The following is a 15,978-nucleotide window of genomic DNA, read 5'->3' on the forward strand; positions in this document are numbered from 1 at the left end:
TGAAGCTATAAGGTTTTGGGTTAGAACAGACAAAAATATAACTAATTTTTCACAAAAAATATTGACATCTGCCCTTAACTAGTTGCGATCATGAGTTAAAGCTCAATTACACTTCCTCATGCTTCACATTCCACAGTTCTCATACCACACCTGGATCAGTCTTTCCTCATGCTTCACATTCCACAGTTCTCATACCACGCCTGGATCAGTCTAATCTAGTCAATTTCACCATTCCTCAATTATCAAACAATGAGAGTGTTTTCATGCATGTTCTTACACCGTTAATGCATTAATAAGATTAATGCTTTAAAAATTATTTTTCTTTAGGCCCCCAGTGAGCAAGCCAAAGGCAACTGTGGCAAGGAACCCAAACCTTCAAAGAAGAAAACTTTCGGAGAAACCAGGCTCAGCTGGAGAAGCCAGTTCCACTCTGGCTATATAGCATAAATATAATACCAATATTAGTTAAATTTGTTTATTAAAAGTCATTAATTATTTGATGGTTATCATAAAAAAAGTGACACAGGCTTGGAGTGACTTTAGGGTAAATCATGAGAGAATTTACATTTTTGGTGAACAATCCCTTTAAGTTGCAAACTATTTGTAGTATTGAATCCATTTTCTAACCTTCTCTGATATGATTCATTGTTTTGTATTGTAATCTCATTTCAATAATACAGTATAACAATTAAAAAACTATACATGAGTCAATGTAACGTCTTGGTTACTGATGTAACCTCTGTTCCCTGATGGAGGGAATGAGACGTTGTGTCGATGTAGTGACACTAGGGGTTTGATCATGAGAGCCCCTATCACCTTTGCTTAAAATAGAAAAGGCCAATGAAAATTGCCGAGTGGAATTTGCATGCCACTCTCTGCCCAGACATACGGGTATAAAAAGAGATGCCGTGCATCACTCATTCAGATTTATGCTGAGGAGGCGATAGAGAGTCCCGGCCATGTCAGTGGCCAGGTCAGCGCCACGGCAGGAGGGACACAACGTCTCGTTCCATCCATTAGGGAACAGAGGTTACATCAGTAACCAAGACGTTCCCTGTCTGTCACTCACGCGACGTTGTGTCGATGTAGTGACACTAGGGGTTCCTATAGGAAACGGCGCTGGCGCTGAACTGTATCACGAGGTACGGAAGAGTGGACACAGGCAAGCTGCTGCGTGCCTCGCAGCGAGTGCTCAACCATGTCATGACCTTCCAGCGAGTTAGGTAAGGCGTCTCCCTAGTCCCGTTAAGGGTGGAGAAGGCACTTACCCAAGTAGGCTACTGCCGGTGCCTTTCTTAATTTGCTGTTAAGCAATCTCCTGCTGAGCACTTTCTAGAATAACACTGGGAAGTGCTCTTCCATCTCCAGGAATGAGAGCACTATGGAGACCACATCCTGCCGGAGGGAGGTTAACATGTGGAGCATACCTCACATGGACTTACCAACGGGGAAGTACACATACGGAATGATACCACAGGAGGACCCTATCTACAGAGAGGGTACGCAGCACAGTGGCCGAGACAGAGAAAGCTCTGATGAGGGGAAACACAGGTTTCACCTAAGGGGAAAACCGAACAGTGGAAACTCATCATACGGGATTACCAAAGGGGAGTCACCACACATGGAGCACTGAGCCCAAGCACACGGGCTCACCTGAAAAGGGGAATACCATGAGTACTGGGCCTGGTGGCGTTATTCCTCCACCGAGTTCGTCACCGGACAGTGCTAAAGAATTAAAGAGGCATCCAGAGTTCACCGGTACGGGGAGCTGTTGTGGAAAAAAGCGCACATTACGTGCCACTGTCACTGTCATGAGGGACTGCCATCCAGTGTATCGTGGTGAGCTGCTATGGCAGCCACGTACACTTTCAGGGTAGAGGGAAACAGCCATTCCTGAAGAAAAGGCAGCACAGGCCCAACAGTGCATCTCTGTGGGTCTTCCCCACGGGAAGAACACCAGTTAGCGAAAAGACGCCACTTCAAGGCATACAGCCGCCTCGTAGAGGGGGCCCTGGCCTGAGTGCTGGCGGAAGACCTGCTAGGTCTTCTGTGTCCCGTCCAGGAGCCAGACGTGGAGATTCCAGAGGTCCGGCCGCAGGTGCTGGAGCGTGCCTTGCCCCTGAGTGAGAAGGTCCTGCCTTAGGGGAATGCGCCAGGGAGGTGCTCCTGTCAAGAGTGTCAGATCCGAGAACCAAGTCCAGTTGGGCCAGTACGGTGCAACGAATAGGACTTGCTGCTCGTCCTCCCTGACTATGCACAGAGTCTGTGCAATGAGGCTCACAGGAGAAAATGCATACTTATGTAGCCCCCAAGGCCAGATGTGTGCCAAGGTATCCGTGCCGAGGGGGGCTCGGACAGGGAGTAACACAAGGGGCAGTGAGAAGAGTCTTGGGAGGCGAACAGGTCTACCTGTGCCTCCCCGAATCTCTCCCAAATCAGCTGGACTATGTGGGGGTGGAGTCTCCATTCCCTGCAGAGCGTTACCTGCCATGAGAGTGCGTCTGCTACACGGTTGAGGGTGCCTGGAATGTGAGTGGCTTGCAGAGACTTCAAGGTCTGCTGACTCCAAAGGAGGAGGAGGCGGCGGTGGGTGAGTTGCGACATGCGATGCGAGCGTACACCACCTTGGCGATTTATGTACGCTACGGTTGCCGTGTTGTCGGTTCGGACCAACACATGCTTGCCCTGAATCAACGGCTGGAGCCTCCCCAGGGCCAGCGATACTGCCAGCAACTCTAAGCAGTTGATGTGCCATTGGAGTCGGGGCCCCGTCCAGAGCTCCAACACTGCCTGCCCATTGCACATGGTGCCCCAGTCCGAGTTCGAGGCGTCCGTCGTGACCACGTATCAAACCCCTAGTATCACTAGACTGACACAACATCGAGTGAGTGACAGACAGGGAACTTGAATTACGTGACTTGATAATTGTTGAGTATGTTTCATTCAATCCCAGAGTTTAAAAGGTTAGTTCACCCAAAAATGAAAATTCTCTCATCATTTACCCAACCTTATGCCATCCTGGATGTATATGACTTTCTTTCTTCAGCAGAACACAAATTAAGATTTTTAGAAAAATGTCTCAGCCCTTTTGGTCCATACAATGCAAGTGAATGGGTGCCAACATTTTGAAGCTCCAAAAATCACATAGGTAAGCACAAAAGTAATTAATATGACTCCAGTGGTTCAATCGATGTCTTCAGAAGCAATCTGATAAATGCGGGTGATAAACAGATCAATATTTTAGTCAATTTTTACTATATATTCTCCTTCTTTAATGTTCACATTATTCTTGTCTTTTTAGTGATTCACATTCTTTCAATTCAATTCAAATGTATTTATAAAGCACAAATTAAAACAACAGATGTTGACCAAAGTGCATACACCCTCTACTGGACAGGGAGAAAAATTTCTAGCAAAACTTTACTAAAATTTTGATCCGATTCTCACACATACCTATCATACCACTTCTGAAGATATGCATTTAACCACTGGAGTCTTACTTTTATGCTGCCTTTGTGCTTTTTGGAGTGTCAAAATTTTGGCACCCATTCACTTGCATTGTATGGACCTACAGAGCTGAAATATTCTTCTAAAAATCTTCAATTATGTTCTGCAGTAGAAGGAAAGTCATACACATCTGGTATGGCATGAGGGTGAGTACATGATGAGAGAATTTTCATTTTTGGGTGAACTAATCCTTTAATGAAAATGTTCTTCCACCAAAACACCCCCTCACTGTACTTGGCACTGCTAAATGAATATCCATTCAAATTTAGCCTGGTTTGGAGCTGGTCTAGCTAGTGAATAATTAAAGCCATGCTGATCAACAACAAAAAATGCTGCTCAATCAGCATGTTCTGCTGAAGCTGGTTGACCAATAAACTCATACAGGTTTACCTAATTAAGCCATCTGGTGGGGACACCAACACACTAGCATCCCATGCTGGGGACCGGCAATGCTGGCCTTTTCAATAGGGAATATCATTTCTACTGGATGTGGCTTTCCAGTGCTTTAAGACAGACTATACATGTGATAAAACAACCCAAGATACCGCTAAAACATAGTCAGTCCTAATGGCACGGCACCAAATTGAATCATCCAAGAATGCAAGCAAGCAAACTCCTGAGTGCTTTGTTCGGCTTCTGCTCCATGATTAAAGGCAGACCTGTTGGCCTGAGATCAAGCCTTCAGAACCAGCATGCCGTTGCTGGAGGAGCTATGGACAGCCCCTGGCCAACGCAGATCGAGCTGGCAGGCAGCATGGCCCATCAGTCTGGGGATGCCAGCCTGCAGGAGAGCCTGTTAACCTTCATGAGAATCTGTAGGCACGTAACACTCTGTTCAGCCTTAAAAAAAATAGGGGGAGAGGGTTGTTAACACTTAAAAGAATAATGGTTATTATATAGGTAAGATTGCTTTGAGGGAAAAGTGTTGCTGTATTGATTAGCATAGCAAAATATCTTCATATGTATGAGCTTTTTACTGTGAATGGTGAATGTAAAGTAACCTAAATTTTGTGCCCCCCTGCCTACTTGCTCTTGCTCAACCGTGTCTAAACTCTTATAATCCCTGTGTTCTCTATGGCAGTAACAATCATGTACCAAACAACATCGTTATGAGGAGGAAATCTGTATAAATTGGCCAAAATTTATGATTTCTACCACAAACAGTAGAATTCTTCATTTCCACACTTAATTTCTGTTCCAGAATTTGGTAAGCTGCCCCACTGTTTATTGCTCACATAGGCAGCTTCTTTCTTAGGAAGCACCCTATCCGAGATGCAACCTCATAAGTGATCTATTTGGAAGGCTCTACATAGGCAGCATCTCTGCACGCCACACAAATAGTACTCTACCAGACAGACTTCTCTGACAATTGATTCATATCGATTTGGACGTTAGTATGCTGCTAAGCAGACAACATAGTAGTCTATTTAAGCAAAAAATACATAGCATACATAAATATTGGGTAGGAGAGTCCATTTTAAATAACACTGGACTATTTTTTACTTTTCAGTGTTAAATAAAACATAGTAAACAGTATATTATAATAATATAATAGCATACTTATAACCTGCATTTCTCTAACTTTGTCCACCACCTTGGATTTTTTTTTTTTACTGTGCTCAGAGCAAAGCATTTTGGGATTGACTTCTCTACAAAGGATACATGCGATGTTTCCTAAAGGGGGTTGCGCACCATATGTCCGAAAGCAGTGCTTCTTCGCAACATCTCAGCACGTAGTATTCCGGAGGCACTCTTCAGAATAATCTCCCAAGTGGGGATTCCGAAAGAAATCCTCACTGATCAGGGCACTAATTTCATGTGACGTACACTACGCGAGCTGTACGAGTTGTTGGGTATTAAATCGATTTGGACAAGCTTGTACAATCCACAAACGAACAGCTTGGTCAAACGATTTAATAAGACCTTAAAAAAGTCTGGACGGTTCCCCCGGCTTGAGTCGGGCGGTGGGGGTATGTGGAGGTGAGGGCGTGGTCGAGCGCCCATCTGGAGAGAGAGAAAGCATTAAGGAGTTCCACCTGAGACTAACTGCTGTTTCTGTGTTTGCAGTGAGAGACGGGGGAGATAAAAGATGATCCAGTCCACAGAGAGAGAGTTGCACACCAGAGACTGTGTTTCCATATTATAGAGTGTTGTGCTGAAAAGCTGACTTGTCTTAACTTTTAAGTTGCAAAGCAGAATTTTGTGTTTTGAGTGTGAAGCTGAAAAGTAATTATTTTGTTAAATAAAACTCTGACTCATGTGAACTGTGGAAACCGGCTCCTGCTTCCTCCTTATCCATCACAGAACAAACCTTGTCACAGGCTGGATTCGGGGTTTCCGTCCATGTTTTCTGCATCACGGAAATCCTAGGGCCCTATAAAGGCTAGGCTATATGTTGCATAATAAATGTTGCCCTTTATAATCTTAATGTTTGCACAGTTGCAATGTTTTGTTTTCTATACACCAACCTGCAAACTCATCAACGTCACAATGTTAATTCTTTAAAAAGTGCAAACACCTTCATATGAAACGTGCCTGTATGGTGATAAGTGGTGGGACGATATGGTTATCTCGCAATTCGGTTTGAAGTATGATATAAGGTTCACGATTCTATATAATCTTGATTCGATATAACAACACTTAATTAACAAACCATGACTGAAAATTGTGGTTATTTTTCAGAGCACAATGTACATTCTAATTTCTCATCAGAATAAAGTTGTCTAAAACACAATTTAAATGCTCAAAGTTCAAATAATAAAAGTTTCTCATATTTTTCTATATAATAAAAGATCACAAACAACTGAACCTTCAAAACTAGTTGTAACAAAACAAGGCAATTATCCAGGTATACCAGTACTTCTAAAAGCTAAATTCAGAAGAGGCAAATTATTGTCCTGCATCAAGCAAAAAAAAATAAAAATAAAAAATAAATAAATAAGGATTGCTTAAATCACTGGAAGTGGGTTAAGAACTGTCCAACGCATTATTAAAACCTGTAAGTATAGTGGTGAACCATCAGCTTCGAGGAAGAAATGTGTAGAAATTGCCGAACTCTCACGTGATGAGAAAGATCGGAGATCACTAAAATGCTTGGTGAAGTCACATTTTAAAAAATCGACAGCAGAACTCACAGCTATGTTTAATAGTGAAAGTAAGAGCATTTCCTCATGCACAATGTGATGAGAATTTACATGATTGGGAATAGAGCCCGAACGATATGGTAATTTTTGAGACCGATACTGATTTTAGAGGGGGAAAATTCACTGATTACCGATATGGTGGCCATTATAGTTAATTTTTGAGATGGAATGAAAACAGACCTTTCTATGTGGATTGTTCACGGATTTTGCACCGATATGACTATGCAAAGGTACCCAGAAGGCTGCTTCCTTAATCAAATATTTTTATCAAAGAATATTTGATATTATTATTATACATAGTCAACAAATTCTAGAAATGAACACTGAGAAAATAAAAAATAAATAAATATACAATAAATAGCTTAAAAACCTCAGTACTGTATGTTCAGTATCAGTCCGTTGCTGACCATTTAAATAAAGAATAAATAAAAATGAAATAAATAGCTAAATAAACATCAGTACTGTTTAGTACAAGTCAATTGCTGACCATTTAAATAAAGAATAAATAAAAATACAATAAATAGCTTAAAAAACATCAGTACTGTATGTTCAGTATCAGTCAGTTGCTGACCATTTAAATAAAAAAATAAATAAAAATAAAATAGCTAAATAAACATTAGTACTGTTTAGTATAAGTCCATTGCTGACCATTTAAATAAAGAATAAATAAAAATACAATAAATAGCTTAAAAAACATCAGTACTGTTTAGTATGTCAATTGCTGACCATTTAAATAAAGAATAAATTACAATAAAATAAAAGCTAAATAAACACCAGTACTATATAAGTCAACTGCTGACCATTTAAATAAAGAATAAATACAAATACAATAAATAGCTTAACATCAGTACTGTATGTTTAGTGTCAGTCAGTTGCTGACCATTTAAATAAAGAATTAAAATAAAAGAAATAGCTAAATATACATCAGTACTGTATGCTCAGTATCAGTCAACTGCTGACCATTTAAATAAAGAATAAATAAAAATATAATAAATAGCTTAACATCAGTACTGTATGTTTAGTGTCAGTCAGTTGCTGACCATTTAAATAAAGATTTAAAATAAAATAAATAGCTAAATATATATCAGTACTGTGTAGGGCTTTACTGGTTGTTTAGATCAGTGTTACTATCAGAAATAATTAATAATTAAGACAAAGGAGCTTGTGGTGGACTTCAGGAGAAGAGAAAGAGAACACAGCCCCATCACCATCAATGGAGCATCAGTGGAGAGAGTCAGCAGCTTCAAGTTCCTGGGTGTCCACATCACTAAGGAACTCACATGGTCGGTCCACACTGAGGCCGTTGTGAAGAAGGCTCTTCAGCGCCTCTTCTTCCTGAGACGGCTGAGGAAGTTTGGAATGAACCACCACATACTCACACAGTTCTACACCTGCACTGTAGAGAGCAACCTGACTGGCTGCATCTCCGCCAGGTATGGCAATAACACCGCCCACAACCACAAAGCCCTGCAAAGGGTGGTGCGAACTGCCAGACACATCATCGGAGGTGAGCTTCCCTCCCTCCTGGACATATCAGAGGCTCGGAGGATCATCAGAGACTCCAGCCACCAGAGCCACGGGCTGTTCTCACTGCTACCATCAGGCAGGCGGTATCACAGCATCAGGACACGCACCGGCCGACTACATGACAGCTTCTTCCCCCAAGCAATCAGACTTTTGAACTCTTGATCTCTCACGATCAAATACATCAGCACTGCACTTTATTACTCTTATTATCTCACACCGGACTGTCATAAATTATATTCTTGCTTAACAACACACTGGCAACTTACTATCAACCGACAGCCTGTATGTCAATACAGTACAATACAACCTACTGTATATTTTATACATACTATATATACTATTTTTATTGTTTAATGTGTATTCTATATTGTGTGTATTGTATACTGTACATTGTATGTTATTATTTGTATATTGTGTTGTGTGTAATTATGTGTATATTACATTTTAAATTGTGGTTCGACTCTCACGTCATCGATACAAGATCTCGGCCAAAAATTAATGCAACTCTGGATAGAAATAAATGATGTGACGTTGCATAAGGTTGTCAAAACAATGCCACGACGAATGCATGCCATACTCAAAGCTAAAGGCGGTCCAATGAAATATTAAAGTAATGCAATTTGTATTGTTCTATCCCTAACGGGGATTAGATTCACTGTTCTAGACAGCCAAGGACTCATTCTATGTGCGATACCTGTGCCTTGCCCTACCTGTGATGTGAAGCAGCTAGGTGCTCTTCATCCGGTGTGCGACCCGAATTCTTGGCCAAGAATTTGGCCAAAACTAGGTGTTTTTGGAGGCAACAAATTATGCTGGCTCACTTTTGGAACAGCTTTTGCATCAGAAGCATGCCTATGATGCCTTAATGCTGCATAAGTAAACAGCTCACTAAGGTTTGGAACAGAGCATCTTTCACTTGGCATTTGTCTTGGCATTCCTCTCAGCTTAGTACAAGACGTTTTTAATGATCATGTAATTGGTAAAATGAGTCTTATCCCAATGTACATGTGTGCCAGTGTGTGTCCACATAGTGAGATCTTAGTAGAGTGTTAGTTAAAGTTTATCCCCGAGCAGGTTTTAATGTTAAAGTCTTGCATGGAAAGCGGCAGCGAGTGGGGGTTAGAAATGGCTCTGCGGGAGTCTTTTGCAATTAGTAAGTATTCCACACATCTGGAAACATCTGTCACTGAGGAATTATCTCCTGCTTCTGAGAACAGACCTCTCAAGCCAACAGCATATGTTTTCCAAATGCACGTGCACTCACACACAGATACACACAAAAATGCAGAAACCACATAAATGCATATCTGCAAGTTCCTGATGACAAAAATACACATTTCAGTAAATTTAGAAAAACATGCTGTCTTTGCAGTTTAGGTTTTATAAATAAATATGATAGATAGGAATTCACCAAACTCTGTTTTTGTCAAATGAATTTATTTTTCATAATGCAAGTCTCTAAAATATTTCCTTTTCCAGCTCTTACTCCAACTTTCTCTGCCCTTCTCTCACATGAACACACAGCATAAAGACAAATATCAACTCATTATAAGCATGTAATTCCCAGAAGTGTGTAAAACTAACCAAAATAAGCCATGATTCCTTTCTTTCCCAGCACTCTTTTAATCCAATTTTCAAATTATAAAAATCTGGTGCCATCATGTTTAGGAAATTAGGCAGAGTGGGGCTGAGGCATTCAAGCCTTTTCATTAAAAGTTAATTAAGTTGTTTATTCATTTCCATTGGCTCCAACTGAAGAGACTTGAATCAGGAATCAATGAATTTAAGCGCCTAATGACACTGCAAATGAAAAACAGTGTTGTAGCTGAAGACATTGAAAAGATCTGGCAGTGGATTCCTATAACAGGACTGCATCCAAAAAGTGAAGCAGAGGGGGAATTAAGATAAATGTGCTGTTGAGCCACATCTCTGGTGCAACATTAATCCTGATCTACAACTAATATCCTTAGGACATCTCTAGTATGGACTCTCTAGTATGACCTTTTAAAAAGAGCAGCATTGCTGGTCACCAGCATATGTTGTGTTTTGATGCTGGACCCCAGCATGCATGTTGAGCTGGTGTCCCCGTTATAGGCTTCTTAACAAGCATAACCAATAAGACTTCCTTGGTCAACCAGTCTCACCAGGACACCAATGCTGGTTAACCAGTATTTATTTATTTGCTGGTTAATGGCTAAACCAGCACAAAACCTGCACTTACCAGCGTTAACATAGGCTAACTAACATATTTGAAAACTCTTAACAGGGGGCGAGGAGGACCTTGTTCACCCCTATCATTTAAAATTAATTGTGATCTTGTAACTTTTTTGAGCAGCTCAATGTGTTTTATTTTGCCACCTGTTCTCACTTCGGCTGCTATCTTTTGCATCACAGAAAAAGCATGAATGGTCTACCCATGGAAAATGTGTCTTTCTTGCTAAGAGAAACATGGTGAAAGGGATGATAATACCGCCATACAGTACAGTTCCAGTTAATCAAATTAGAAAATAAAATGTGCCTAGTGCCTAATATACACTCACTGATCACTTTATTAGGAACACTATGGTCCTAATAAAGTGCTCGACATGTACTGAAAATTGGATTTACTTAAAATATATACATAGCATTTTTGCATCACACTTTTTAAGCAAATTCAACTTAAGGTCATCTTAAGTCAACATAGCTGGAAAACCTTTGTAAGATATTCACAAATGTATGAGATCATTCAGCTTCCTTTTCTTACAAAAATTAAGTCACACCAAAAGAAAAATTAAGTCACAACAAAATAGTTAACAAATAATAGCAAGTTGTTTCAAAGTAATATTTAGGCTAAACTTAACTAAAAACCTATATATATATATATATATATATATATACACACACACACACACCTCTCGGTGTGGAGCTCTCCAGTTCTTTTGCTGTTTTTGTTTGTTTGTCCTGTGTTTAGTAATTTATTTCCTTTCAGTTTTACCAGAGACGAGCTGCTGAATATTCGGCAGCACACGCCAGACAATCTTTTACCGGTTTTTGATTATTCGGACATTCTGTTGGACATTTAATTTGAGGATCTGCGGTGCTGTACAAGTACGCTATAAGACGCAAACATGGGAAGCGAGCCGGCGCGCTGGTCAAGCTCCGACAGCGTGGATTTCAAACCATGCTGCCAAGCATCCATCTAGCTAATCTCCACTCTCTTCCTAACAAAACAGACGAATTACTTCTCATCCACAAAAATAAGGACTTTGCAAATTCTGCTGCATTGTGCTTTACCTGGCTGAGTGAAGTCATTCCGGACAGCGCATTACATCTGCCGGGCTTCCAGCTGTTCAGAGCAGATCGCACTGCGGAGTTAATGGGGAAAACGAGAGGCGGCGGAATGTGTTTTTACATCAACGAATGTTGGAGTACAGATGTAACAACGCTGAAGAAGATGTGCTGTCCTACTTTAGAGGCACTCTTCATAAACTGTAAGCCTTTCTATTTGCCATGGGAGATTTCCTCGTGTATTCTTGTGAGTGTTTATATTCCTCCACATGTGTGCATAAATGCAGCACTGCAACAGCTGGCTGATCAGATCACAGACACGGAGAAACAATGAACGGACTCACTTATTATTATTCTTGGAGATTTTAACAAGGCAAATCTCGCATGTGAACTGCCCAAATAAAGACAGCACATTACATACCCCAACAGTGACAGAAATACAGTACACTGGATCAGTGCTACACAACAATAAAGGATGCATATCGCTCTGTCCCACATGCAGCTTTAGGTCTCTCTGATCACTGTCTGGTTCATCTTCTTCCAACCTACCGGCAGAAACTAAAATCAGCTAAACCTGTAGTAAAGACTGTAAAAAAATGGACCAATGAAGCAGAGCTGAAACTACAAGCCTACTTTGACTGCACTGATTGGAGTGTTTTTGAAGCTGCAGCCACCGACCTGTATGAGCTCACAGATACTGTGACATCATATATCAGTTTCTGTGAGGACATGTGCATTCCTGCTAGAACTTACTAACATACAACAATGACAAACCATGGTTTACAGCAAAACTCAGGCAGCTCAGTCTTTAACGCTCTATGGGAGTTAAGGCATACTAAGATGGTAGCTCGAACACTTCCAATGGCTTCACCTCCTACTGGCATATATATATATATATATATATATATACTTCCTCCAACTTCAATTCCCGGGTTTCAGCACCAGTGTAACAAACTTCACAGCAGAAGGGAAGGAGAACACAGGGAAGCAGGTTTTTCCAGGCTCAGGTAAGACTTTTAATCCCCCGCTGCCACATATCCCCACCACCCGACTCAGGCTGGGGAGACATCCGGCCTGTCTACCACTCCCCCCCAATTTCTGGAAAGGAAGTCGGCGACAACCATGTGCGCTCCTGGTCTGTGGACCACCTTGAACTTAAACGGCTGAAGAGCCAGATACCAACGGTTGATCCACGCGTTGGTATCTTTCATACGGTGGAGCCATTGGAGTGGAGCGTGATCCAAGCAGAAGGTGAAGGCCCGCCCCAACAGGTAGTACCGGAGAGTGAGGACCGCCCACTTGATGGCAAGACACTCCACCTGTGAGAGTACAGCCCCCAGCCCTCTGTCTGAAGCATCCATCTGCAAGACAAAAGGGAGAGAGCCACCCCCCCCCCAAAGTGTGGCTTTAACCTGTGTGAATGCCTGTTGACACTGCTCCGTCCACTGGACTGGGTCTGGAGTTCCCTTTTTAGTGAGACCAGTCAGCGGGCTGGTGACATCTGAATAATTAGGCACAAATCACCTATAATAGCCAGCCAGCCCCAGGAACTGTCTCACCCCCTTTTTGGTCTTTGGCCTCGGGCAGGTCGCAATCGTCGCAGTCTTGTCAATTTGGGGACACACCTGCCTGTGGCCCAAGTGGAATACCAGATATCATACCTCCACCCGCCCAATCGCGCACTTCTTGGGGTTTGCTGTGAGTCCCGCTCGTTGCAGTGATCTCAGAACTGCCCTCAGATGCTGCATGTGCCGCTGCCAGTCATTACTGTAAATGATGATGTCATCTAAATAGGCAGTGGTGTACACCAAATGCGGTCTGAGGATTCAGTCCATGAGACGCTGAAATGTAGGTGGGGCCCCAAACAAGCCAAACAAATTGGTGTAATCCAAACGGTGTGGAGAAGGCTGTTTTTTCATGGGAAATTGGTGTCAAGGGGATCTGCCAATAACCCTTTGTCAAATCCAGTGTCGAACAAATCGAGCAGTGCCCAACCGATCGTGCAACTCATCAATGCGAGGCATTGGGTATGCATCAAATTTAGACGCCACGTTGACTTTTCTATTATCCACACAGAACCGTACAGACCTGTCGCTCTTAGGAACTTGAACAACCAGGCTGGACCAATTGCTGTGGGATTCCTCTATTACCCCCATATTGAGCATTGCATCCAATTCTTCCCGGCCAATTTTCTTTTTGTGCTCGGGCAATCGGTAGGGACGGCTATGTACCACTACCCCCGGCTCGTTCTCGATGTGGTGCTGGATGAGGTTCGTACGACCCGGTAGAGAGGAAAACATGTCTGCAAACTGATGCAACTTGGCAACCTCTGTGAGTTGATACGGTGAGAGGTGATCTCCGCAAGTGACCGAGGTGAAATGATTGTGTTTTGTATTCAACTCCGGCCTGAGCTCCGCCCTCTCCGGAACTACCGTTGCCAACGTCACAAGGTCCTTGCCACTTGGCGAGTAATTTGGAGCTCGATATGGGGAGTAATACGAGTACCTTATCTCCAAATACCCGCATCCGAGTTCCCATGTCATACAGTCGGCTCTGTCATTCTTGAGCTTGGAGCAAATTCTCCTGTGTTAGTTGCCCCAAAGTGTGGAGTTTTGCTCTAAGATCAAGAACGTATTGAATTTTGTTTTTACTGGTTGAAGGTCCCTCCTCCCAAGCTTCGTGTATGATATCAAGCACACCGCACGGCGCCACCCATAAAGCAGCTCCAATGGGAAACCCAGTGGAGGCTTGCGGGACCTCTTGTACTGTGAATAACAGGGGATCGAGCCATTTGTCCCAATTTCTAGCATCCTCGTGCACAAACATAAGAATCATATTTTTAAGGGTTTTATTAAATCGCTCCACCAGGCCATCTGTTTGTGTATGGTAAACGTTGGTGCGGATCGATTTAATGCCCAATAATTCGTAATGCTCACGTAATGTCCGTGACATAAAGGTTGTGCCCTGACCGGTGAGGATTTGTTTCGGAATCCCCACCCGGGAGATTATTTTGAAGAGTGCCTCCGCAACACTACGTGCTGAGATGCTGCGTAGAGGCACTGCTTCTGGATATCGTGTTGCATAGTCCACTAGGACCAATACTAAGCGATGTCCGCATGCTGACCGCTCTAATAGCCCAATGAGGTCCAATCCAATTCTCTCGAAGGGGACTTCGATCAGCGGAAGGGGGCGCAATGGCGCTTTTGGGGTGGCCAGTGGATTCACCAGCTGACATCCGCGGCATGCTGCACACCACCTGCGGACATCACCGCCAATGCCCGGCCATTAAAAACGGGCTATTAGGCGGTTCAGTGTTTTTCTTCCCCCTAGATGACCCCCACCATGGGATTATAATGAGCCGCCTGGAACACCATTTCCCCATGGTTCCACGGTATTAAAAGCTGGGTTGTATCTGCCTTTGTTTGAGCATCCTGCGTCACTCTATACAACTGCTCGTTTATAATTGCGAAATAAGGATATGAAAGTGCGACATTCGACTGGAGTTTTTGACCATTGATCACTCTCACTTGGTCAAAGGTGTGCTTAAGGGTTTTGTCTCGTGACTGCTCCAAAGGGAAATCCCCTTTGGGAAATCTCGAGGATGGGAGGGGCTGCAGCCTCTCCCCCCCTCACGTCATCCTGACGTGGAGCTGACGAAGATGGCCCCGGTTCCGCCTCCCCTGCCAGAGCATCGCACATTTCATATCTCATCGCTTTTGTGCAGGACCCATCCGTGCATATTCCCTTTAAACATTTCTAAATTCAGGCCAATTAGTCCCCAAAATCAGCGGATGGGTGAGGCGGAAACTAACCGTGGCATCCACTCTATGTTTTGTTCCCTGGAATATAATCACAAGGGTCACTATGAGGTAGTTGTGAATATCCCCATGCACACACTTCACCCTCACTGTTTTAGCTGTGCCCAAAGCCTCGTGTTGAACCAATCGTTGGTGGATAGTGGTTTGATTACAACCCGTGTCCACCAATGCATGGTCAGTACCCCCCTTGACTCTTACCAGTATCCGGTACGCTCCGGCCCGATCGGAGGTAGCCTGCGGAGGGTCGGAGATCCGGACCACCGTTCCCAGCTCCATCACAGGGCATTGTGGAAGTGTCCCGGATCCCCGCAACTCAAGCAGACCGGCCCAGGCACCACGCCCGCACCTGCGTCAGCAGACACTTCCACCTGAGGGGGAGAGGGGCGGGGCACTGTCGATGCTGTGGGCGATGCAAACCCCATACGCGGGGAACTGGCTCCGGTGGTGGGACTCCTTGCCTCTGCGGGACAGGAATGGGCTCTGGGGAGAGAGCAGAGTGAGAAAGAAGAGGGGAGGGGGAAGAGAATGGGGAAAGCATAGGGGAAGGGGAGGGAGAATGGGAGGGCTCTTCCGACCCTCGGGTACGCCACCAAATGGTCCTCCGCCAATCAAACAGCCTCCTCCAGTGATGCCGGGCAGTGGCACTGGACCCATTCTGCCATTCCTCGCGGTAGCCGATGGACGAGCTGCTCCAGCACCACCTGATCGATCACTCC

General features: G+C 43.5%; 1 long non-coding RNA gene across 1 annotated transcript in view; it reads right to left on the minus strand.

Annotated features, from left to right (window-relative positions):
- LOC127423188 (uncharacterized) overlaps positions 1 to 15,579 on the minus strand; it is a 36,435-nt gene extending 20,856 nt beyond the window's left edge. The window contains exon 1 of the long non-coding RNA XR_007894287.1: positions 15,461 to 15,579. This is a non-coding gene — a long non-coding RNA (uncharacterized LOC127423188). The remainder of the gene's footprint in view (positions 1 to 15,460) is intronic.
- Positions 15,580 to 15,978: the final 399 nt, after the last annotated feature.

Source organism: Myxocyprinus asiaticus, chromosome 32 (assembly GCF_019703515.2).
Source record: "Myxocyprinus asiaticus isolate MX2 ecotype Aquarium Trade chromosome 32, UBuf_Myxa_2, whole genome shotgun sequence".
Taxonomy (NCBI): domain Eukaryota; kingdom Metazoa; phylum Chordata; class Actinopteri; order Cypriniformes; family Catostomidae; genus Myxocyprinus; species Myxocyprinus asiaticus.